The sequence below is a fragment of the Lissotriton vulgaris genome, chromosome 12 (genome assembly GCF_964263255.1).
Source record: "Lissotriton vulgaris chromosome 12, aLisVul1.2, whole genome shotgun sequence".
In the NCBI taxonomy this organism is placed as follows: Eukaryota; Metazoa; Chordata; class Amphibia; order Caudata; family Salamandridae; genus Lissotriton; species Lissotriton vulgaris.
In genome coordinates this window covers 732413321-732420255 of record NC_141700.1, presented here as the reverse complement: position 1 = coordinate 732420255, position 6935 = coordinate 732413321, and positions in this window count along the sequence as shown.

The following is a 6935-nucleotide window of genomic DNA, read 5'->3' as shown; positions in this document are numbered from 1 at the left end:
CCCAGGGATGTGGCTGCGACTGCGCCTGCCTTGTACTGCTGGAGGACTGTGTCAATGAAGGACCACAGGTCCTTATCATAAAACAGAACATCAATAACTTTTTCCTGGACCTTTGGGTTTAGGTCCTCAAACAGCAGTCACATGTGGTGGCAACAGTGGTCTCGGCAGCAGACCTGATGAAGTCCTTGGGTATTTAGAATATCTTTTGAGACTCCTCAATCCTTATGCTGGCAATAAACACTCTCCTCCCGCATATAGTCAGGGATGAAGGAGACATAGGGGTTGATCTTGTGCCACAGATGTAGCTCGCCATAAAAGCCCTGCCTCGCTACAGTTGGTGAATCATAGGAGAACAATGCTTTACCCTTCAGAAATCTGCAAACACAACAACAGAATGAAAAGGGAGATCACCAAGAAAAAGGACATGTCTGAGACTTTGAGCTGAGACTTGAGATGGGTGGTTTAGAGAACGACTTCTTTCAAAACCTATGACCCCGTTCCAGGACTTTAGGTCAATGAAGAGAGATGGTTTGTATTGTATTGTATTGTATGAATGTTTTGTACCGCGCATACTGTCACCCTACGGGTATCCTGGCGCATAGATTTTACAATATCAGACTCAGATGAAGAAGAAGAATCATGGGCGCAGAGAAGCACTAACAAGTCGGCGGAAAAAGCCAGGTTTTCAGGCTGCGCCTGAAACTCATAAGGGACTAACTCTGTCTAATGCTCAGGGGAAGTTCATTCCACCGGCGCGCCGCAACCACCCGGAAGGCCTGCCCCCCAGCCTAGCCCGCTTGACTCTTGGAACTTCCAGCAGACCTGCACCAGCTGAACGAAGTTGTCTCTGTGGCCGATACCAGGAGAAACACCCCTGCAGCGGAGTTGGGCCTTGTTCATGCGTTGCTTTGAATACCATACACAGAGACTTAAAAAGTACCCTCTCCTTGGTCGGCAGCCAGTGCAGATCCCGTAGGGCTTGGTGAGATGAGGCGCAGCAATTTCTTTTTAGTGCCAGCTTTGCCGCTGCCAATTGCACTCTCTGCAGCCTGTCAATGACAAACTGAGGCACTCCCAGATATAACGAGTTGCAATAGTCCAGCCTGCTCTGGACAATGCTCCTCACCACCATCGACCGTTTGTCATCTGGCAGGATCGGGAGGAGCCGGCGCAGCATCCGTAGGAGACCGAAACACACGCCAGCTATCCTATTGGCTTGTGACTCCATTTGTAGATTTTTGTCAAGCAGGACCCCTAGATTTCTTAAAATATCAGACGGTGGCACTGGCTCCTCCTCCGGGGTAAGTCTAAATTCCCTCGGTAGGTGCTTGGTTAATCCTGCTGGGGCACAGTACAACACCTCTGTTTCCTCCCCATTAAATTGTAGGGAGTTCTTCCTGAGCCACTTGGCTGTATGGCGCATACATTCCTGGAATGTGTCCATTGTGACTGCGTGCTTCCCTTCCAGGGAGAACGCCAGCTGCGTGTCATCTGCATAGTTTACTACCTCCACCCCAAATGATTTAATGAGGGGGAGGAGCGGCTGTAGATATACATTAAATAAAATGGGGCTAATGGCCGACCCCTGAGGGACCCCATGATCTATTGCCGTTTTATTAGCAGCGAAGGGTGCCAATGTGACCACCTGCTGTCGTCCTGAGAGGTAGGACGCATCCATTGTAGTGCACATCCCCACACCCCCATGCTCTCAAGCCTTCCCAGCAAAATAGAGTGGTTAACCGTGTCGAATGCGGCCGACATATCGAGAAGCACTAGCACTGTGACATTCCCGCTGTCGGCCCGCTGTCGGTTTCTGATTGGAGTGTGTTTATCGGAGGTCGTTACCAACATATATGTTCATTCTCCAGTAGGGGAGTTTGCGTCTTAAACGACAGCAGTGCTTTAAATTGCCCGGGGGTCTGATGAGCAAACAAGCATTGGCATAGCCAATAGGTCTCGCCTTTGGGACCTTGTAAGTGTTTTGTCAGAGCTATTGGCTTTGCCAGTGTCTTTACGCTATGAGGCTGCTGTCCAGCATGTTAAAAAATTATCATAAAAATGCTTATAATACTTCTTTGTTATCTTATATATAACCCCGGAGACATTAGCTACAACTGAACAACCCTATTAAAAATAAATTAACGTAAAAAATGTCTCCAAGTTTGTTACTCTTGCAATGCTGGCAACTTTTTCCATCTTGTTCTAATGCTTGATTATTAAAGGGTTTTTTTGCTGGGGGGAGGGGTGGGGAGACATAAACAAATGGAGGGTGTGGTTGGAAAATAGAATCAGAATTACAGAACAAGCAGGCTGAGGTAGTCGTGAGTGAGGCTGAGGTGGTGACTAGTGATGCTGTGGTGCAGAGTGATGCCATGATGCTGAGCCAAGCTGAGATGATGGTGCTGTACTGGTGCCTAGGTGGTGCTGAGTTGGTGTGGTGCTGAGGTGATGGTGCACTGCTGTTTAAGTGGTGTTGCTTTGGTGCTTAATTGTTTCTAAGTTAGGGCTGTGCTGAAGCCGAGATGGTGCTGTGCTGGTGTGGTGGTGGTGCTGCATTGGTACTGAGGTGATGCTGCACTGGTGCTAAAGTGGTGCTGCACTAATGCTGAAATGGTGCTGCGTTGCTGCTGAGGTGGTGCTACACTGATGTTGTGGCTGTGCTGGTGGTGGCAGTGCACTAATGTGTAGGTAGTGCTATGCTGTGGTGGTGTTGAGTGATGCTGAAGAGATGCTGGGGTGGTGTCTCATGATGCTGTACTAGCACTGAGGGATGCTGTGCTGGTGCGGAGTCATTCTGAGGTGGTGCTGTGCTGGTGCTCAGGTGATGCTGAGCTGGTGCTTAGGTGATGCTGTGCTGATCCTGAGATGGAGCTGCACCTATACTGTGCCAATGTTGACGTGGTGCTGTGCTGGTGCTGAGGTGGTGCTGTGCTAGTGCTGAGGTGGTGCTCTGCTGGTGCGGAGGTTGTGCTGTGCTGGTGCGGAGGTGGTGCTGAAGTTGTGCTGAGGTGGTGGAAGGCTTGTGACAAGATGGTGCTCAAGTGGTGTTGAGTGATACTGAGGTGGTGTTGAGTGATACAGAGGTGATGCAGAGGTGGTGCTCTGATGATGCTGTGCTGGTGGTCAGGGGGTGCTAAGTGATGCGGAGGTGATGCCTTGGTGATATGAAGTGGTGCTGTTGTGGTTTTGAGTGATGCTGAGGAGATGCTGCACTATTGCTGAGTGATGCTGTGCTGATGCTGAGGTAATGCTGCAGTGGTAGTGAGGTTGTGCTGCACTAGTGCAGAGGTGGTGCTGTGCTGGTGCCAAGCTGGTATGCTGGTGCTGAGGTGGTGCTGCACTGGGACTGAGGTAGTGCTGCACCGGGGTTGGGTGATGCTGAGGTGGTGTTCTGGTGTTGCGGTGGTGCTCAGGTGCTGAGTGATGCTCTAGTGGTGCTGCAGTTGTGCTGCTGAATGATGCTTACTCATGCTGAAGTGGTGCTGTGCTGATGCAGATGTGGTACTGCAGTGGTGCTGAGGTGGTGTTACACTGTCTACTTACAGGATATATTGTTAAGTAACCTCACATTACATGTGGCGTTTGAAGAGCATCTCTAGTATTGGTTTTATTTCACCAACGATTGAAACCTAAAACAAAGCATCAAAAGCTGAAAGGGCACAACTTAAATCTGTGTCCATTGTCATAAAACAGAACAATAACAGCATGTTTACCTCTTTAATTGTATCAAAATAATCATGCTTTCAAAAGCACAAAATAAATAGGTTGATCATACTCCAAGCAGTCTTCTTAAACTTCACCTCCATTATGTAAGTATATTATTTAAGGATTGGACATTTGAGCTAAGGAAACCAACAAAGTTCTAGGATGAAACACAGCATAGCCTCTGGCGGAAAAAGCACTCTTGAAACCAAAGACAGTTGAAAACAAGATAAGGACATGATTTGCAGTCCTCGCCTGAGCACATTCAGAAAGCCAAACAAGCCCCGGCAAAAGACAAAAATTGTGCGCCGAAACTGACATATATGGCCGATAATGAAGTGATTCATGTAACAGGGCCAGTCCCTAGAGAGTACCAAAACAGCAGAAGGAGGGACAAATGTAAACTATTCACCAACGGAATTTCGAAAGGCACATGAAGGAACAAATGAAAACAGATGGGCGTGCTGAAAGCCCATACAGTATAATTGTAATTGTAACACATTTATATAGCGCATGGCTACCCGGAGGCATCCCAGCGCTTGCAGTTGCAGCGGGGGAGTGTCCCTCATTTAGGAAAGAGAAATGTTTTCAAACCTTTCCGAAAACCAAGATGGTTGGGTTCTAAACGTGAGGAAGATGGAAGGGCGGTCCAGAGTCTGGAGGCATTGGCTGAGAAAGATCGACCTCCGCTTCTGGCCTTACGAATCCTGGGAATATTGGCCAGGTTCTGATTTCGGAGGGTAGGACAGCCTCAGCCAGGGTATGGGTGTAAACATTAAACAGGGTAGGACTTAAGGGTGATCCTTGCGGTACTCCACAGCAAAGAGATGTTCATTTGGAGGTGGTTTGGTTGTTAAATACTTGAAAGGATCCATTATCCAGAAAGGACTTTAACCAATCCAGCGCTGTCTCAGAGATACCTAGGTTGCTAGGCCTATGAATCAAGATCTGATGATTTACGGTATCAAAGGCCGCGCTGAGGTCAAGAAGCAAGACCACTGCGGTACCGCCAGCATCTACTATTTTTCTTGATTTTTCCACTACTGAGAGCAGGGCTGTCTCTGTTCCCTGTTGCGGTTGAAAACCAGTCTGGGTCAAGTGCAGAAGGTTGTTGGTCTCCAGGTAGGATGATAAAACTGAGTTGAAGTGTTTCTCCGTGAGTTTACTGATTCCTGGAAGCAGAGAGATGGGCCGATAGTTTCCCAAATCTGCAGGATCTAGGCTTGGTTTCTTTAACAAGGCTTTTACCATCGCTTCCTACCACCTGGGGGGGGACTATCCCAGAAGAAAGAGAGGTGTTAATGAGGTCTAGAATCACTGGGAGGACCACATCTGCTACTAGTTTTAGTTTCCCTTGAGGGGCAGGATCATTGGATGAGCCGCTCTTCACTTTAGAGAAAAGGCTTTTTAGGGTAGCCATCTCCAATGCCGGGATATTATCCAGGGGGTCAGGGTATCAGGGACTGGGAGGGCAGGGAAATCCATTTTGGCACTTGGAAAAGACGAATAGATAGTTTCAATTTTCTTTGAGAAAAACTCTGCTAGCTGGTCACAGTGGGCTCCAGAAAGATCAGACTCAGCCAAAGGGGGGGAGACTTTGGAGAGAGTTTTAACTATACGTAAAATCTCACGAGGGGAGTTGGGAGCCGCTAAGATTTTCTTTCCAAAGTAATTTGCCTGTGCAGCTCTCAATTCTGCTTTGTAGTGGTGGATACTCTCTCTATATAATTTTTTCTTATCAGGAGAGAAATTTCTTCTCCATGCTCTCTCAAGTTTTTTACAGTTTTGTTTCAAACCCCGTAAAGGGGTGGAGTACCAGGGTTCATGAGTGGCATCCTTTTTGTTTCTAACGTTTTTTACTGGAACAAGAGAGTCTAGGGAATTCTGCACCCAGAGATTGAAGTTATCATTGGCTAAGACTAGGGCCGACGAGGACTCGGGGGGGGGGGGGGTTTCTTCCAGTACTGAGGTCCAGTGTTCGATTGATAGTTTGGACCAAGGACGATTCTTAGAGTATGTTAAATGGGTGCGGGGGATTGAGTGTGGTGGAGACCAAATAAGAGGTACCAGGAAGTGGTCCAACCAAGGAACAGGGATAGGTTTCCCTCCCGATAGATCCTTTAAGTTCGAAAAAAAACAGATCTAGGAGGTGACCTTTTATGTGGGTGGGTTCAGTTATTTTGTGAGTAAGATGGAAGGCTGATAGATCCTTAGTGAGTTCATTGGCCGACGTCTGCAGTGGATCATAGAAGCGGAGATTAAAATCACCCAATAAGGTGAAGTTCGAAAGTGAACTAGCCAGATCAGCTGCCAGTCCATGTAGTGTATATACAGCATGTCTCAAGTGACAGCGCATGCGCTGCCTAGGTGAGACCTAAAAAATGGACTTTGAACTAGGGGCATCTATTTCTGTCTTTCACCTGCTGAAGAAAAAACACCATTCCTTCCTTCGTGCTTCAGATCAAAGTCACCAGAAGACTCGTTTGTGACTCACTGACAAAGTGCCAGGTTCACTGTTGTTTTCGTTTGGTGTTCCAGGGTCTAAAGTATTATTTCATTTCAACTGAAGAACTAGAGAAGTGCCACTTACTTTTAAACTTACCTTGTCAAATTTTTTTTAATTTTATTTTGACTCTGTATAAAGATGGTGCCATATAAATATTTAAATAAAATATTGTGTTGATTTTGATGATGCTTAGTCCAGCCAAACTTATTATGAATTTGTTAAATACAAGATGCTACATCACATGTTTTATTTACATAGGCCTATTCTTGTGTCACTGTTTGTCAAGCAATTCCTGTTTTAGTGCCCTCACACCATGTTAATCACTCATAAATCACTGCCAAACAGCATCTCAAGGGCTATAGAAAGCAGTGAGAACTATTGCTTGGGAGAATGCAGTTCCCCATGCTCGCTTTAATTATCAGCGACTCCGCCATGGACAACCAAGAAGGTAGATTGGGAGACTGTTGAGAAGGAGCTTCTGTAGGGTCAGATGCTCCCACTGGAATGTCCAGGGATGGGTTTAGAAAAGGCCGCAGAACTGCAATCAGTTGTGGTAGTGAGACAGTATGACAGAAAGGACTGGGAGCAACACAGATGCACATGGGTGGGCTGGGAGGTGACTTGCCTCCAGTGACAGGATCTGTACAGGTAAGATTTAGGGTGGTCTCAAAGAGGCCAGAACCACCTCAGCCCTTGCAGAAAATAGTCCATAACCAGAATGCACAAC